Source organism: Lissotriton helveticus, chromosome 3_1, assembly GCF_964261635.1.
Source record: "Lissotriton helveticus chromosome 3_1, aLisHel1.1, whole genome shotgun sequence".
Classification (NCBI taxonomy): Eukaryota; Metazoa; Chordata; class Amphibia; order Caudata; family Salamandridae; genus Lissotriton; species Lissotriton helveticus.
Genome location: NC_136061.1, coordinates 435,848,833 through 435,866,655, shown reverse-complemented (window position 1 = coordinate 435,866,655; position 17,823 = coordinate 435,848,833). Strand labels below are relative to the sequence as shown.

Genomic DNA, 17,823 nt, shown 5'->3' with positions numbered 1-17,823 from the left:
GAACTCACTGCTTTTTAGGTCGAGCCTAGCGCAGCACGCATGCGTTGCTCTAGGAAAACGACCTCTTGGAATCACTCAACTTTTCACACGCTCGTGCGTGTTTTTTTCCCCATCATTTTTCTCTTGGGATTTGCTTGCGAAGACAGCACACAATTGGGCAAAGGCAGGTGCATGTCCCACCTTTCCCAGGAAATGTATCCGCTCACGTCCTACGGCTTGCGGTTACGAGCAGCGGCACGCAGTGTGCCATCTGTTTCGGGTCAGATTTCAAAGGTTGTTTTTCGGTTAGCTTTCACGCGGCTGCGCTTGTTATCTGCTCTTGCTGCTGTGTGGCACCAGGACAGCATGGCAAGGTAAGCACATGCATGCCCATTATTTATTCACCCCCTTCACTGGAATCATATGTCCCGCTTTAATATTGAAAGGATAATGCCACTGTGTGTGTTTAACTGCCATCGCTATCAAGCCACCTGCTTGCCCTTGTAAGTGTGAAGCTAAATTGTGTTTAGCTGATGTGTGGGTGCACCACATTTTTAGCTCACATTCATGGAATTTCAGAGTGAGACACTTGCGGGTTTTCATGACAACTCATTGGTTGTTTGGGGGGAGGGCACCATTGTCGTTTATCTTGTGATATTTTTCCTAGTCTCTGGTACTGCCCCGGTGAGTGAATGTTAAACTCCGACAAGCTGCAGTGTAGCTGTGACTGAAACATGCACCACCACCTCTCACCTCATCAGAGCAATTAAGCAGCCAAGTCCCTGCCGCACGTGTGACCCTGGGGCAGCCATATTCAGAGTTAGGCGATACCAAGGAAAGGCTTCCGCTATCTTTATCGCGTGGACTCGTGCATCAAACAGTGTGTGTTCTCTCCTTACTGACCACAATTGACCAGTAAGTGGCCATGTTTTCCTACCAATTGGTGCAGGGTCACTGAGCAATGCTTACAGCCTCTATATCCCCACTCTCACCTAGACTAGAATAAAGAGCACGTGGTGCATTTCATTTAGGGGTGAGATGAGAATACGTTTAGGGATTGCTACGTGTACTGCTGGAGCCTTTACCAAATAAACATAGTGTGCGTCTTTGTAGGCACGGTTTCACTATTACGGAATATCGTTCATCTGTGAGGCCTGTGGTTGGACAGTCACGTTTGTTACAACTAAGAGAGATTTGCGTCTGTCAATCCCACCCTCAATCAAGCGCCAAGGCTGGCTGAGCCTATCAGATGGCTCAGAATGTCGGGGGTCCCTGTTGTCTGCCTGTCTACTAAGTAGACTGGAAGAGCAGAGATGGGGTGAAGGGCAGGCTTGCTCGAGGAAGAGTGTCTTCAAATGAGTGACAAAGACATGATGTGGAGCAGGTCTGTTAATAACTGACTGCGACTGTTAATGACCATGCAATTATGAGCTCTTACTGAAAGGCAAATTAACATTGGGGCGTGGGGTGGTGGAGGTTGGAGGGAGGGTGGTGACTAAACAAGTGTTAATGCCCAAAGGCATAATGAAGGGAAGATTAACCCCTAATAACACTTTCACCATTGACAAAAATTATGCGAGGAGCATTAATTTCCACTCATGTGTGACTCCGTAACCCTATAAACCCTGAGCTGCACTCATTCTATAGTTACCTGAAATGTTTCAATCCCACTCCCCCACCCCACCACCACCCAGAGCAACCCTCGCAACCAGCAGGCTCTGGAGAACTCTGCGCTGCTTCTATAAGAGTAACGACTGTTTGGAAAGCTCCACAACGCTTTTTGGTGGGAGGGCTGTGACCCATTGACATAGTGTTAATCTGCCAGGACATTTCAGATGCATGCGCGGCACAGGAGGTGCAAAGCCATTTGCTGAGGTGTGCCCAGGCTCCGATCAGTCGAGCAGTGAGTCTAGATTGCCTGTGAAATTGTGTGGCGGCTTGAGCTCCCCATGCAGTGTGTGGCTGCATTCAAGAGGAGGTGAAATAATGTCCCCACAAAACAACCAGCACAGCAGCACCAACGCTTGATATGTAGTCTTAGACCAACCCGGCTTTTTGAAAGGATGCAAAATAAACGCTGTGCTGGTTCAAAAACCTAGAAATTTATACTGGGTGTTGGGGGGCTCAGAGCTTGTTCGAGCCTTACATGCGAAGCAGCGGATCAACCAATCCAGAGATCTAGTTAGGATCCTGCCCTCACCTACCCTAAGTAAGAGACAGCAGGGGCCCCATGCATCTGGTATTATCTCATCTGTGTTTACCTGCTGTGGGCAGAGTTTGTAGTTTGTCTCCCCTCCCTGAATAACCAGAAAGGCTGAAAACGATTTTGCACTGAGGAACTCAAAGATAGAACTCACCTTGAAACACTGCCTTTGAAAGACAAAGTATTGTTCAGAATGACATCACTAAGCTTTTAATTGTAGTTTGAACAGCTCAAACCGAGCATTCCCAAGTCAGAACGTTTTCTCTTTAGCTCCTTCAACTTTTTAACGTGAGGTATTATAGTATTTATGCTTCAGTTGAGCCAATTGGCCCCACACACCCCATGAAATGATCTGTAAAAGGAATGGCCACCACTGGATCCAAGTGTCTTCATGATTTGGGGTATTCTGGCAACACTTTGAATGAAGTCTGTACTTTGCCCTCAGTTAACAGAGCTATATTTTCCCCCTTTGAGCCCATGCAAACTTTTACCGAAAATTCACAAACAAATACACCTTTTCACAGAAACATCTTTGTGAATTGTCCGGACATCATTGGCTCTTTGGCAACCACAGGGTAAAAGAAAGCTTTGTGTGGGGTGGTGAGCGGGTCAGACTTTGAGGCCACACTCACAAATTCCCGACCCCCCCCCCATGATTTACGACCCGGGTCACCCAAAATAAGAATGTACTGGGTGTGCCTTCAGGGGTCATCAGGCGAAAATACATTTCCCAAACATTTTGTAAACAAAACATATCAGAGGAGAGCCTGAGGTCTGCAGTGTCTCCACTTGCCTTTGAGGCTTTATAACTGTTTAGTTACCCAGCACAATATCCTTAGTGCAACATCAACTGTTGCATAACTAAACACTTATAAGGTCCCAAAGGCGAGACATATTGGCTATGCCAATGATTGTTTAACTGTTGCAAAGGCACACCGGTTTTTACAGACCACACTGCCTACGTATAAGGAACTCCCAGACTGAAATGTTTGTGCTTTTTTTCAAGGGGATAATGAACACATATTATAAATCCCTGTGGGGTAATGAACCGTCAACAATACACAGGGTGCTCACAATCCTTTCAGTAACATATTGGCGTCACAGAAAGTTGAAATCATGTCACCAACAGATCAGTGTAAGTACAGGTGGTGTGAGAGATGGCAGAAGGGAGACAACCACATAAGCAAATCACCGGTGTGGGTCTTAGTTGTGTACCTGCTCTTTCACCATGCAATAGGTGGCAGCAAAACAAGAGCGCCAGAGAAATGGAATCAAGAGACAATAGCGAGGCAGGGGGAGGTCTAATGTGTGAAAAAGGACGAGAGAGCGCAAGAGAGAGGGAGTACAGAAAAGTGACTGAGCCAGAGAGGATTGTGCGTGAAAAAAAAAAAAAGGACAGGAGAAAGGGCAGAAATATTCCCCCCCCCCCCAAAAAAAAAAAATTCATAGCAACGGGCGCGTGGGTAAGAGCTCAAATCAAACTGGGGGGGAGGGGGGGTCAGGTGCACGAGCAAGTAGCAGCAGCATCCATTAATATGTCTAAAAACGTCATAGTTCAACACCCTCCTCCAGTTTACGGATGAAGATTCACCCGGCACCATTTCCACTTTTTGTTCGTCGTATTCTGAGCTGATCACACTGTGCAGGCGGGGTGTATCAGAGATAACTGCGGCGTGAACTCAGAAGTGCATGGCCCTCCCTATCCGCGGACACCCGTGGCATCCAGGCTCCGTGCCCCAGATATCGCCCCTCATCCGCACATACCAACTTCCACAGACACCAACCCACGCACACACAAATACAAAGGCACTCCAACAACCCCAGACACCCATGCACAACACCTCACATCCAGGCTCCGCACCCCAGAGAGTGCCCCTCATCCTCACACACCGACTCCCACAAACAGACACCAACTGATGAACGCATGCAGACACAAACAACAAGCATTGGCATTGCCAATAGGTCTCGCTTGTGGGACCTTATAAGTATTTAGTTTTGCAGCACAATATCCTTGTAACTAAATACTTATAAGGTCCCACAAGCGAGACCTATTGGCTATGCCAATGCTTGTTTATTTTTATTTGTGTGTTAAATCAAGGTTTCTGAACGCTTCCCATTTTAAGAAATTGTTTTGTAGCTTTGCTGTCAGTGTTTGGCATCCGATTGATGTAGTTAACACGGCAGTTGCTGTGGAATGTGGTCGTTGATGTTTACAGTACGTTTTAAGTCACTTGCTGATTTATTAATTTTACTTCTCATCAGGACTGCAGTGAAGTGTTTTATATAGGGCTCACGAACCAACATGTTTAAATGTTTAATAGCGCTGCGTGTAAGCGTACATATATACATCAGCCTTCGAAAGAAGAAAGCACTGCTGCCACAGTTCAAACGTGTGACTTCCAAGCTACACAGATTTCAGCAGAGAGCATTTAGCTAACTGAGCCGTACGCCAACGTCAGGAGGCCAAAGCACTCAACATTTGAAAGCGGCAGACAGTTTACCTTTTTTTCCCTGAAGGGTTGGTTTCACTCAATTCTTTCAACAGCACTCGGAGATGTACAGCCAGGTGTGGTGGGTCGTTTGAGGAGTCACAGTCTGTGAAAATACTGAAGGTGTAGCGGTATGAAGAGGAAGTAGGACAGGCAAAGAGAGAGGATGTGAAAAGGTAGAGGAAGGAAGAACAAATGGAGAGGAATCGGAGAAAGGGAGCCGAGGGATGAGGGAACACGGCCTGGGGAAGCTGGCTGGGGAGGGGGAGGAGAAATGCAAGGAAGGCTGTGTGCGGCGTAATTAGGGGAGGAGAAGCCGAGAAGCCACAGAGCGCACGCTGGGCGAAGCCCTTTGATGTGCGGCAAATGGAGGGAGGCTGATGCGCGTTCATGTTTGAACACGTGGTTCACGTGAACTGCATGAAAACGCCAGCAAAAAGCTGGTGGTTTCATGATGTTTTCGCCACTTGAATTCTCGCTCCGCCCGCTCGATGCAGGTCGCGAGACCTACAAACCCACACCAACAACCCCAGACGTGCACCCAGGGACACCAACTCACATCCATGACAAGGATTTGCAGAATGTGATACACTATAGCGAGTTAAGTCGGAGGCAATTCAACAGGAATGTAAAACCAGAACTCACGGAGAGGGGTGCGAGCTGTAGTTTGCTACGGAGTGAAGGAATTCTGCTAATGTCGCTCACTTCTGTAGCTCCTGATATCCCTGGCCCTGTGGGCCACAGCCTTAGGTTACTTCGGATAGCCTTCGATTGCTTCACACAGCTCTGTTAGTCCGCACAACTTTACGAAGTACAGAGACTGGAAAAGATACCAGCGTGAACTACCTCCAGTTCGGTTTTCTTTGAATCCTGGGATTTCGAGTTATTTGTTGGAGATAAACTCGAATTAAAATACAAGAGTGGAAGGTGTGTGACCCACTCCACCTGGCATAGAACTGTGCCGTCTGTCAGGTTGTTGCCAGCGTGGCTGGTTGTTGGGGTGTAGTTAGGATGTGTTTTATTTCTGACATTCTTTAAGTCTGGACTGTTGAAGAAAACAATGTTTCTCTCTGCGGGTGGGAGACGGAGTGACAACACCACCCAGCACTCCACGTTACAAGGGAACGGATGAGCTCAATCGCTATATGCTCAAAATAATCTGGACATAGACTGCTTAGTGGCGATGGTCATGTGAACTCCATGATGTCCGACTGTGTAATGTTGAATCTCAACTCTAACCCAAGTAATAACAAGCGGTCGCCATTGCGGGAAGGCAACTGCTGTTTATTTTTACATCGCGCTTTCACTTTAAAATAAACACATGGTGCCCAGTCTCCTCCTGGGACAGGCCATCCAGACTGGATCTCACGGCTTGTTTATATAACAAGCCTCCTTGAGATAAGAAATTGCTTCACGACAGCCGTGAAGCAGGTGATCCAGTCCGGATGAGCCAGACCAAAAGGAGAAAGGGAGGAAACGCAAGCAGCTCATTTCTAATGCCAGGCCACCGTTTAGCATAAACGGTGAAGCCAGCCAATGGAAATAACGGCGGGGCTTCGAGCACTTTTCTGAAATCCCTCTCTTCACAAAATCTCGTGGCACAGAGCACTGCATGCGCTGCAACGCTAGGCGAGACCTAAAAAGAGCGAAGATTTTGTGTGCTCCAATATGGTGCTGGGGGGGCAGTGTAATACACTAGTCAGATCACAGTGGGGAGCGTGTTTAGATTCCAGCTGTGTGTTCACAATCGACCAGTGTAACAGTGCAAGAAGATCCTGATGAATTATTAAAAAATGAACAGAGCTGGGAACAAAATGCCCATGAGTCCAATGTTAAAAAATGCCAATGTAATATCTTGCTGACAGAAACTGGATCGCATCGCATAAAGCATCGGTTTATGATATCAAGAGAACCATAAATTGATTTCAGGGTGCATCTCTAAGGTGCCCTCTGTTGTGCATTTGGCAATAAATTACACACCGACATCAGTGCGGGTTTAATGTGTTGAGCAGTTTGATACCAAACTTGTCAGTCTTCAGTGTGGCCATCATGGTGCTGTGGAGTTCGTAATGACCACCTCCCAACACCATATACTCTTAATGGCATCACTGCACTTACAGTGCCCAGGAATGGCCATGGGTACTGTAGGGGCACAGGGCTCATGCACCTGTGCCCACACCACTGGCATAGTGCACCCAGCTAGATGGGTGACTGAGATATGCCAGGGCAGTGCGATTGTGGGCATGGCACACAGGGATGTGTGCCTTGTCATCTGTTAAGTTCTGCACCAAGACACTCAGCCTGCAAAGGCAGCATGTGTGTGTGTGTGTGTGTGTCAGGGTACAGGGCCCCCCAGGGCTGGCAGCCCTTAGGGGTCTTCACTGGTCACAATGCCCTGGGTACCTGGGGTACCATTTACCAGGGGCCGACATGTGGCCAGAGATGCCAATTGGGTTTGGTTTGAACACAGTTTTAAGGAAGGAATACCGGCCCTGGGTACCGGATTGGCAGGTACCCAGGGCACACTCAGTCAAAGTACATCAGCAATTCAGCAAAAAGTGGGGCATACCATGCAAGAAAGGTTGCACTCACACGCATACAGCGAAGGGAACGTTTCAGGAAAACTCAGGTAGATGCTGCAATTTACATCAATACTATCTTGAAGGCTCACAATCAGCTCAGCAGCCATGTACTATTAATAAAAATAATTCAGAGTGTAAAACACGACCAGTGATGTCACTGACCATGTCATGGGTGATGTAATATGTGAAATCAGCAGCGCATTACAGGTGACAAGTTACAGTTAGCTCAGCTATTTAGAACGGCTGAATTGCTCTGGTTTTGTACGAGTGAAATGTCAGCCTAACTATAACGTCCCTGAAACCGGTGGTTCTCAGTGAATTTCTAAGTTTTAAAAAAATGCAAATTCCCAACTATAACGGCACTGAAACCTCTGCTCTGTCAGTGAATTTATATATATTTGTTTTACCCTGTGAATTGGACGCTTACTATTGATTTGCAATCAAGTTACTTTTCTTTATTTGCTGCAATGTGTTAAATAGCTATTTCAACTTGTTCAGTTAGATTGATTTAATGTACTATGTTAAAATGGTAGCAGCAATTAGGTCACAACCACCTGAATGTACGAATACAAACTTTTGGGGGTAGATGTAATATTTATGGAAATATCCTATTTTGTGTTAGGATCAAATTGCTCTGGGCCTAAAGGCATACCTTTAGGAAAAGGTGCGTGCGCAATGCCACAGTTGTGTGCTTAGTCAAACGTGGCTAAAATAGAATATTAGTTACCGCTTTTTTTATTTCTTCTGTTGTGAAGTGTAGTAGCAACTGTCCCCTATCCTCATTCTATAACCAGGCTATGAACAATCTGTCAAAATAGTGTTAACTGAAAAAAAAAAAAAAAACACCAAAAAAACCCACAATGTATTCATAAAATTACTTGAACGGAGTCAAAATAACAGGTGTACGATACAGCATAACTTTATTGGCATAATCAATAACTGGGTAGCCATATGTGGCCCAGATGGGTCTCAGCACTGTAGCTAGTATTCTCCCCAGCTGCTCTACCTTACCATAGGCTATGCCCACTGCATATATTTCCACAAGAATTTGATCTTTTGTTCTGTGAAATCACTGAAGTCCTGTTGCTTCAAATGAATCTCGTGAAGCAGTTTATCTTCCCGTTGTAGCATGGTGTATCTCCAACTCCCAGAACTCCGTCCCTAAGCAATCCCTAGGACCAGTGTTTGATTTAAGTAAGTTTGAATGCTTAGAAATATAAATGCCCAAAATACAGGTGTTAAACATGTCCCAGGGGATCGAATAAATAGATCAAACCCACATTAATGAGATTATGAGTCTACTGTAGCCTCACATTCATAAACTGAATCAAGCAGGGTCTCTGAGGGAAACATCCAACGGCAGAGCACACCATGGCAGCTTCAACTCCAAAGTGCTCGAAGCATGATCAAAAGACAGGCCGGGGAGAGTGGGGCAATTATGTATCTACAGGCAAAATCTAGTGATGCAAGCCAAAAGTCGATATTTGCATACATACTGTGAACACAATGTAATACCCAAAGTCCCATGAAGCATAGGTCATCAAATATCAATCAAGTCATCCTGTTCAGCTATCTGGAGTAAGTGTTTGATGGTAGTGGATGGTTCCCTATGAGCACCTCTTAAGCAATAATAAGTTTAGTGCTAAAAGTATGTTCCTCATAACAGTCCATGGTTAGAGACTTGTATACAGCTAATGCAGATCAGAGTAGAATTGTATACAAACTTATGAATCAACACTGACCCATAACAGATACGGCTGGCACCATCCCCTTAACTAGGTACCAACCTCCTAGATCACCAGCTGTCCTGATCACCAAGTTAAAAACCATTTATTGTCTACCAAATAACTCCTCTAACATGAGTGCCACAGGACTTAAACAGACCCACCCAATCTCCTAGTCGTAGTCTTTTCGTTAAGGGTAGCCAAGTGCGCCTATGGCATAAAACTAAGTCTACCATGTGCCTATTCGAATAGACTAAGACATTCCTAGCCTTCTGTGCATAGTTATGCCCATGCTCATTTCAGGTCAATAATCAAAACATCAACCCATGCCGTAAGCCTGCCATCATGCGTAAAGATTGGTTGTAACTTGTTCGGCAAACAACTTCCCAATTTTAAAGAGTCTATGCAATAGTGCAAAAAGAGTGAAAATGGGTCACAAGTGGACCACCCAAAATTCCGAAATAACCCCCACCCACACTGCTCATCCCAACCAGTATTGAATCCACCCCTTCCCTCAACAGTGCCACATAAATCTCACTATAAACAGGTGGCAAAGGTGAAACATATTGGAGGCTAAAAAGGGACAAACTTAGGACCCATCATAAAAACGGAGCGGGGCATATCAATATTAAATATAGGCGGGTCAACATATAAAGTTCACCCCCGCCAATTAAAAGGGGAACAGAATGCGCAAGGACAGCACAACAACCAACATTGTAAAAAGAAAGAGCCTGCAGCAGGAGCAAAGAAAACCTACAGTCAACGGCAGTATGGTTGTCCCTTTCAGGGGCCACCCTGCAGCTAGACACTAAGCAAAGAAACTACAGCATTGCCCAAGCAAACAAACCACATAAGACAGTGCAAAACAAGACACACAAATGAAAGATCAATCATTGCTATCCATACTCAAATCGGTCTCACTCTCTGGCATCTGAGGGAAGGAGATGGCTTAACAAGCATGAGTTTAAGTAATGAGGCTACCAACCGTGCATCTCTAAAAGAAATGCCAGTCTTGCGGTCTATGGCGAAATTGAGGTAAGCAGGATACTACATGGCATGTAGACTAATTAAAGACCAGATCTTCTTGACTCTAGTTAATGTTCTATGGGCATCATGCCCAGGGATTGTACAGCCTATGAACAATATATTGACAAGCATGCTCAGGGCTGTATCCTAGCCACTACAGTTCAAGAGAAACCAAAGACCTATGTGAATTCTTAGCAAGGAGGACAAGCTATCATAATGAAATAAAAGTCTATCATTTTATTTTTTTATTTTTAAAGGGTGGGAATGGGGTGCTTATGGGGACATCAGTATATTTACTTTATTCGGTTAAATTTAAAACCATCAAACGGTGGGGGGAATGGGGTGTTTATGGGTACAAGGGCAAATACATCAAATGTATTGCCATCATGTTTCTGCCTCTTACCGACAGCCTATAACAAGGTCCAGGGCATTCATCAGGGTGACTAAGATATAACAACTCTATAATTGGTGAGCATAACTGCTTACAGGTGAAAGAAGAATTGCTTAGCTTTGCCATGTAAACGTGGTAACCCAACATTGGGCTGGTGCTTACAACATAGTAAGAACCAATGCAAGCACTTCCTGTAGTCACACATTAGTCAAGGAAAAGTGTCCCAAATAGAACCTAGTTCAAATAGTCAGTCTGCCGAAGAGACTGTATGAACTACAACACAACCAATACAGCAGGCAGAGTCTGCTCCCAAGTCACCCGCACTTAATAGACTTAGTACCGGACCACACCAACCAACCAACCAACAGTCCCCAGTCATCCATGAAGTGAGCATACACCAGGAGATCCAAACCTCACTCACAGTAAGATCAATGATGGAGAACAAAATAATTGCACAAGTGCTGCAAAGATCCCACTCAAGCCCAGGCCCCTCATGCTCAGTCCTCAATAAAGCATGCAGCCGCTGCACAAAACGATGACCAGTCAGGATGCAGATGAGACATCAGACCACAAAGTCATAGTGGGCACCGCTTCACAAATTTCTCCTTGGCAGTTGCCCTGACTCCAGCAGTTTGTTACCCTGCCAGCTTCAGCCTCAACTCTTCAATCAGCAACAAGACCACTGTTGTCAGCTGTCCACTCACCGTATCCAAACATGTGCAAGCACTACTCTACACTGCCAGGAGCTGGCAGCACAAATTGGAAAAGAAACGGCCACCATGATCATGAGGACTCTTCACAATCGGTCTCATCTCAACTTAGGCCCCAGCCAGGCAACACTATCAGCCCAGGAAACCGCAAAACTACTTTACTTTGGACAAAAGTCAACTAATACTTTGGGCCGAAAATTCACCGCGTTTGTGGCCATTGATCAAACATTAGCTAGCCAGGAGATACTGAGAGAGGTCAAAGGAGTTGCATTGGTATGCAACCATCTTTGAGCTCTACCCACATCCCGTGTCCATCGTTCGGATGTTTGAAATGCATTTTGGACATGGTACTAGACAGACACGAGTTCTATGCAAAGTGCACAGCACATAAGAACAAGTGGAGATGTTGTACCTGCGCTGCGCAACTTTCCATAGGAGGGAACTTGGAGAACTGACAGATTCTCTTATTAGGATGCAGTTAGTTCACAGAGCCAAAAAAATCCTTGAAGAGTTACGGACAAAGAATCCTTGTTTGACAGAAGCTGTAAGTATAGTTGAAAGTAGGCAATGTAGAGCTGTGTGAGAAAAAAATAAAATAAATAAATAGGGAAATGTAAATTAAGTGAAATATAAGAAAGATTACATGTCTATCATGGGAAACTATACAGCAAAAACGAGGTGAAAGTCAAGGGAGATATTTTAAATGTGGGGAAAAAGGGAAACCCATCAAATAATGTGGCACGCTTTAATAGGAACCTGGTGCATAGACATTAGGGGAAGAAGGGACACTATAACAGAGTGTGTAGGATGAATAAAGCTCATCTGGTAAAAGGGGAAAATAATGGAGGCAGAAGACAAAAACATTGTCTTGCGGGTGAAGTGTGAGAGCTGAAGATAATGCAAAATAAAACTGGTTAGGAAACATGAAAGGGGTAGGAGATTTAGGATTTCTGTACATGCTGCCAGGACACAAGAAGTTTGAGAATTTGGTAAATGCATGATTGAGTGTTTAAAGTGCAGATATTAATCAAGTAAGATATGGAAAAATCAACATGGTAGGCATGTTCTGTACTGAAGTAACATTTCAGGGAAGCAGAACAGTGACAAAGATGATGTAGGCTCCCAAGAGCAGTGATGACTTCTTCAGCTAGCAGCCAGGCCTTGGGATAACTGAACTGAAATACCAACGTGCAAGCAGTATTGTTATCAAGGTCTGGAAGCTAAAGACATTTCCTCAACTTTTGTTATGGCAATATCGGGTATTTGTAGGAGATTTAAACAAGGGGTTGTGCTATATAGGGCCGAAACTGGTAGAACAAAGCAAGGATAATATTTCACCTTATGAAACACCACTGAGGGTGTTATTGGAAAGGTTACTAGCAGTTATGAGGTAACGTGGAGATAGAGGCACCAAAGTGGTTAAAATCAAAGGTTTTAAAGCCAAGGTAGTTGCTTGTGTGTACACTTGCATGATCTAAAAAAAAAATAATAACTGGTTAGAGGTGGGTACACTTCAGAGGTTTGGGCAGTAATGGGTGGTGCTGGAAAAAGCAACTGTGTTCCAGCATGAAATGAAAATGTGCTGCTGGCATAGACAATGTCATTCCAAGATCACATTTCTTCACTACTGGCTTAAGAAAGCTCTATGGACGGACAATGCATAGCAGATGTGACAAGAAAAGAACAAGATTTAAAGGCCTGTTCACATAAAGCAAGTTTGTGGAAGAAAACAGTAAACCAGGTTGGGCAACAGGAGGGACGAACTAGAGTAGGCTGAGACCAAAAAGATAAGATTTTCTAGAGAAAAATGATGGAAATATAATAAATACTTTATTACACACTGTCTAAGGCCACCAGGCAGACCAATAATAGCGGCTCGGGACAGTCTGTTTGAAAATACCTCCATAAATATTGATTTTAATCCAGTAGTCCGTATTACCATCATACATCAGGGATACTTCTGATTTCCTGAAGCGCATCTATGATGTTAAATGTAAAAGTGACATGTTGCTTATAACACTTGATGTTTCCTCCCTCTATACTAGTATACACCCTACAGATGGCTTACGGGCAGTACAGCATGTTGGTACACATGAGACCGTTAGGATTTGCTCTACATACCCATATGCTTCTAGAGATGATTGAGTGGTGCCTCACTAGTAATATCTTCATATTTGGTAAACAATTGTATTAACAACAGAGAGGGTCTGCAATGGGCACCTGTTTGGACCCCAGCTATGCAAATCTTCACATGGGCTGGTGGGAGGACCAGGTGCTCAGCTGCAAGGGCATTGAACATTGGCTGCAACATGCCACTTTGTGGCTAAGGTATACAGACTACCTCTTTGTGCTGTGGCAGGGCACAGAGAGGGAGGCTAAACCGTTTGTAAGTGAGCTCAACGAGAATCTGAATCTCAAATTCACTGCTATTAGCTCCACTTCAGTGGACTTTCTGGACGTCTATATTACTACTGGTTTGGACCACGATATTCAGAAAGCCTACTGCCGGCAATACCAAATTGCATGCCAAAATTCACCCTGCACCACTCATTAGAAGCACTTTAAAAATGTCACTCACTGTAGTGCGGGATGAAGGCTGCCATGAACAGATGAAACACATTGACAGGTTGTCACTCGCAAATCGCTTTAAATAAACATATGTTGAACAATTTGCTGAGGAGTTCGTCCATATCCATTTGTTTCCTTCTTAGAGATATATATATATATATATATATATATATACACACACACACTTTATTGCATGTCATAAGGAAATGACTGTATAGATGGGACAAGGTGCTAAATTATCACAAGCTTTTGAAACAGGGTGAATTCACTGGCAGTGGTGCAAGCCTACATTTCCTCTAAACACTGGTTTTGCCAGGGTCGCACGTTCTAATTCTCCAATAGAGAGGTTACCATGGATTTCCAAAGCTTAAGTCACAAGTATGTGAGCTTGCAGAGTAAAGATAAGGGAGAAAAACTAAAGCGAGTTGGAACAACACAGCTGGATTAAACACTGGGTTGGCCAAAAGCAAGTGGAGAACCCAAACAATCCTGCAATATCGATGAGATTTTTCATCCAAAACCCATTCTTACATATTTTGCCAAATACAATTGTCCTTAGAAATAATGAGGATAATGTGAGTAAATGGATTCAAAAGGGTATCATTCTTTGGCTAGTGTGACTGGGGTGAGGGAGTAGGAGGCAGGGCAATAGTGCTAAATAATCATACATTTTCACTTCACTCATCTCTTTTCTCTTGAAATGGTCTGCGGTTTGATAAACTACATTGTTTAGGGCATTACGGGTACCTTATCCTTTGCCACAGTAAAGTGGGGTCAGAAACAAACTTTTTGTAGCCAAATCCCACAAAGGGGGAGGCCAATACATGCTGCTGACAGACAGCACTTCCTCAACGCTGCAAGGCCTCTCAGCCAGGGTGTCCGTCCTGTACCTTCTAAAACAGCTCAAAACATGGGTATGCTTTTAGGAAACACCCTCCCTTTGACCCTTAAATAACAGCATGTTAACAAATATATACACATATATATTATAATGCTAATATTAATGTGTGGGTGTACTATTTTATTGTATTTGTATGCTTAATATGATAAAACACGAAAGGCTTCAAAGTATGAGTGAACGTTTATCAGTTAAATAAATGAGGAAATATATAATCTTACAAAAGCAATTATTCACAAAATATATATTGATAAAAACTGATAAGATGGCCAAAAAATACATTTGGATAAATACAGAAGGAAATATTTAAAAAAATAAAAAAGTAATAATGATGAATACCATAAAACAAGTAACACCATTTATAACTTAAGAAAATCAAAAATGGTGGTATGCAATGTGCTCTATAGAGGCGGAAGAGGAAAACGTGTTGCTGCTTTTTAACTCAGAAAGAGGTAGGTCTAACCTAAAAGCCCCCCATGCAACACTTGCATGACGGTCATGAGAAACTGGACTCGTCACAAACTACAAAAGTTTGATAGGTTTTCAGACATGCCGGAGAACAGTCAACGTAGCACCAGGGGAAGAATCGAAACACTATCACATAACAAACACGCTATGCCTACCGTTGTCACACCTGCTCGAAAACCCAAAAACAAAGGGAGAAGGGCCCTGTCTGGTTGTAAGTCGCAAATGCCCGTGAAGCGATACACCCATTGCTCACCCTAGTACTCTGCTCGCTCCTCACAGCTTGCCCTCGCCTCCACTCTAACTCGCTTTCTTTGTTATCCCCTTCGTTCTTCATAATTTCCTTCTTATCCAGAATGACAGATCAGCAAAAACGGAGCCCAGTCTCCTCGGTCCCGGCACAAGTAGTCCCGTCTACCCACCTCAACAGGTCATTATCTCCACTAAACAAAACTGCCTTTATATGGGCGGTAACCCTTGTCTCTAATAGGACGGGTGGGGCAAAGGCACGTGCATATTCTACACCCAATGAAAACTTCGAATTCTATGTAACGCACAATGAATGGTTGGAGTGCTTTCGATGCCCCAATCCTAGGTCATGTTACACATTAGCAATACCGCCCGCTCCCAGACGACTGTTAGAGTATGTTCTGCGATGGGATTGGTTCTTACGCGACCCGGAAGTGCTAAAATTACGGACAAATGACATCCATTGAAAGATCGGCTACGGACGACGGACATGAGACTGAATTTACGGACGGTCCGTGTAAGTAGCGTATAGGTAGCCACTGTATCAGTCACGGATTTGAACCATAGTTGTAATCTGATCTAAACTGGCCACTGAATGCTTTCCCTAAATTCCATGGGTAGGGTTATTAGCTATACAAAATAAAAAAAACCGGGACAGGCCACAGACGTAGAAGTAGGACTAACATTTGGTCCCGACTAGGTACATGGGTTCATAAAAAGAATTATTTGCACCTATCCCACGTAGAACAAAACATAAAACATTTAGAGCACATTATTAAAACTTAATGTAGCGTTATTATTATTCAAATTTCAGTTTAAAGCTGTCAGAGGCAAACATCCTATAAATAATGCTTTTATTAAATAACCCGTCCCCTTGTTCCTTCTTAGACTCAGATTAAGCTCAGAAAGAGGTCGATATACTTGGATCTTGTCCGAGGGTATCTTTGTATTGTTGACTGGCCTTTCTTTAAATCCTGATTCATGAATGAGACTGAGCAGCACAGCATGGCAGTATATAAAACAGTTACTCTCCGTGTATGGTGTATTTTACAGGAAAGACCAGTGGGAACTTGAACATGCATGGCATTATTTATTAATGTAGTCGTGCACGCCCGACCTCCTCTTTAAACTCGGGACATTTAGTTATTTTAAAGAAAATTCTTGGGAGACCAGGACAGACAGAAAAACGGGGACCGTCTGGTGAAATCTGGGTCGCCTGGTCCCCATCTGTTAGATCTATATTCTATTCAGCACACCCCAGCTTCCAGGTTTAGCTGTTATTGTAGAGTTATGTTGGCCCCGGGAGTCTGCCAACCGGAGCCTCCGTACTAGACTAGTGTTTAATTGTCCTTCCCTTGTGTCGTTGAGGGTCATCTCCCATTTGTTTTTTCAGGAACTGTCATATGTTTGGGACCCTCAGTCAAGACTACACCATATTCAGCCCTCTTGTATGAGGTGGCCAAGCTGGAACTCAGGTCCTGGGGCTACTTGATAGTCCAGCTGGCCCTTCGATGTCCCCTTCAGGTACTGATACCCCCATCCTTTCCATCCAACCCGCAGTATCTTTCGAGTAGTATTTCACGTTCACCCATGTGTTCAGCCTTTGCAAGCACTGTCATTGGTTAGGCTCAGCATACACACCCTTCTTACATGCCACTTCCTGCCCCCCGGATGGAGCAGCTTATGAGACATGAACTCCACATTCCAGTTTCGATGTTATTCTTTAGGTAGGAACTCATGCACCCAGCATAGGCGTAGTGCTTTCACTGTGAAAAAGGGTTTTGTTACGTTGGGCATTTTTTGCATGTCCCAATGGTCACCAATTCCCCGGTATTATGGTCTAAAGACATTTCTGCATTAATCTTCAGGGTGGGCACGAAGGGAGGTCGTGCATCCATGTATTAGGTGAATTTGAGCGCAACCATTGGTTGTTGGTATCCAAGCTGCGAGGTGCTGGTAGTTGCTTTCCCTATGGCAGGTGATAGAGGGGGTTGGTGGCTGTGACAGTCCACTACATCTGAATATGTTCTCTTTTTTTAGTGCCCTTGTGTCACTGTCCCATTGTCACTGTATTTCTTCATTTAAAGGGGGGTTCTGTAGTGTGAAGCATACCCAGCTGAACAGTAACAGTTTTACACGAGTAGAAGCAAACACTTAGAATAAGTTTTACATGAGCATATTAAAACTTATAAAATATAGGATTTTAAAGTTTTGCATTGGAGAGTAAAATATAATTCCACAATATATAGCTTTTAACATTCCAAATACAGAAATAAAAGGATAGTAACGTGTATGCTTTTGGACTTTTTTCGAGTTTAAAACCGTATCTTTAGTCCCACTCGTTACAAGGTAAAAAGTTTGAAATGTTTTTTGAAAATTCAGATACTTGTCTTTTAAAAAATACATCAGGGGAGGGATTAATTCTGTTATCAGGAGTAACGAAATTACAAACTTAATTGCTTATTGTATTTTCCCAGTTTGAATGTATTCTATATTGATTGTTTGTCCTAATGACAGTTTAGTCTTCGAGTCTTTATGC

The 17,823-nt window shown here is 43.9% G+C and overlaps 1 protein-coding gene and 1 long non-coding RNA gene across 2 annotated transcripts in view; one reads left to right on the top strand and one right to left on the bottom strand.

Annotated features, from left to right (window-relative positions):
- LOC144822580 (uncharacterized) overlaps nt 1-15,499 on the bottom strand; it is a 33,252-nt gene extending 17,753 nt beyond the window's left edge. The window contains exon 1 of the long non-coding RNA XR_013608642.1: nt 15,292-15,499. This is a non-coding gene — a long non-coding RNA (uncharacterized LOC144822580). The remainder of the gene's footprint in view (nt 1-15,291) is intronic.
- Nucleotides 15,500-15,720: 221 nt separating this feature from the next.
- Nucleotides 15,721-17,823, top strand: part of INO80D (INO80 complex subunit D) — a 239,870-nt gene continuing 237,767 nt past the window's right edge. Inside the window, exon 1 of the mRNA XM_078680295.1 lies at nt 15,721-15,801. The gene's annotated coding sequence lies outside the window, so the exon portion shown is untranslated. The remainder of the gene's footprint in view (nt 15,802-17,823) is intronic.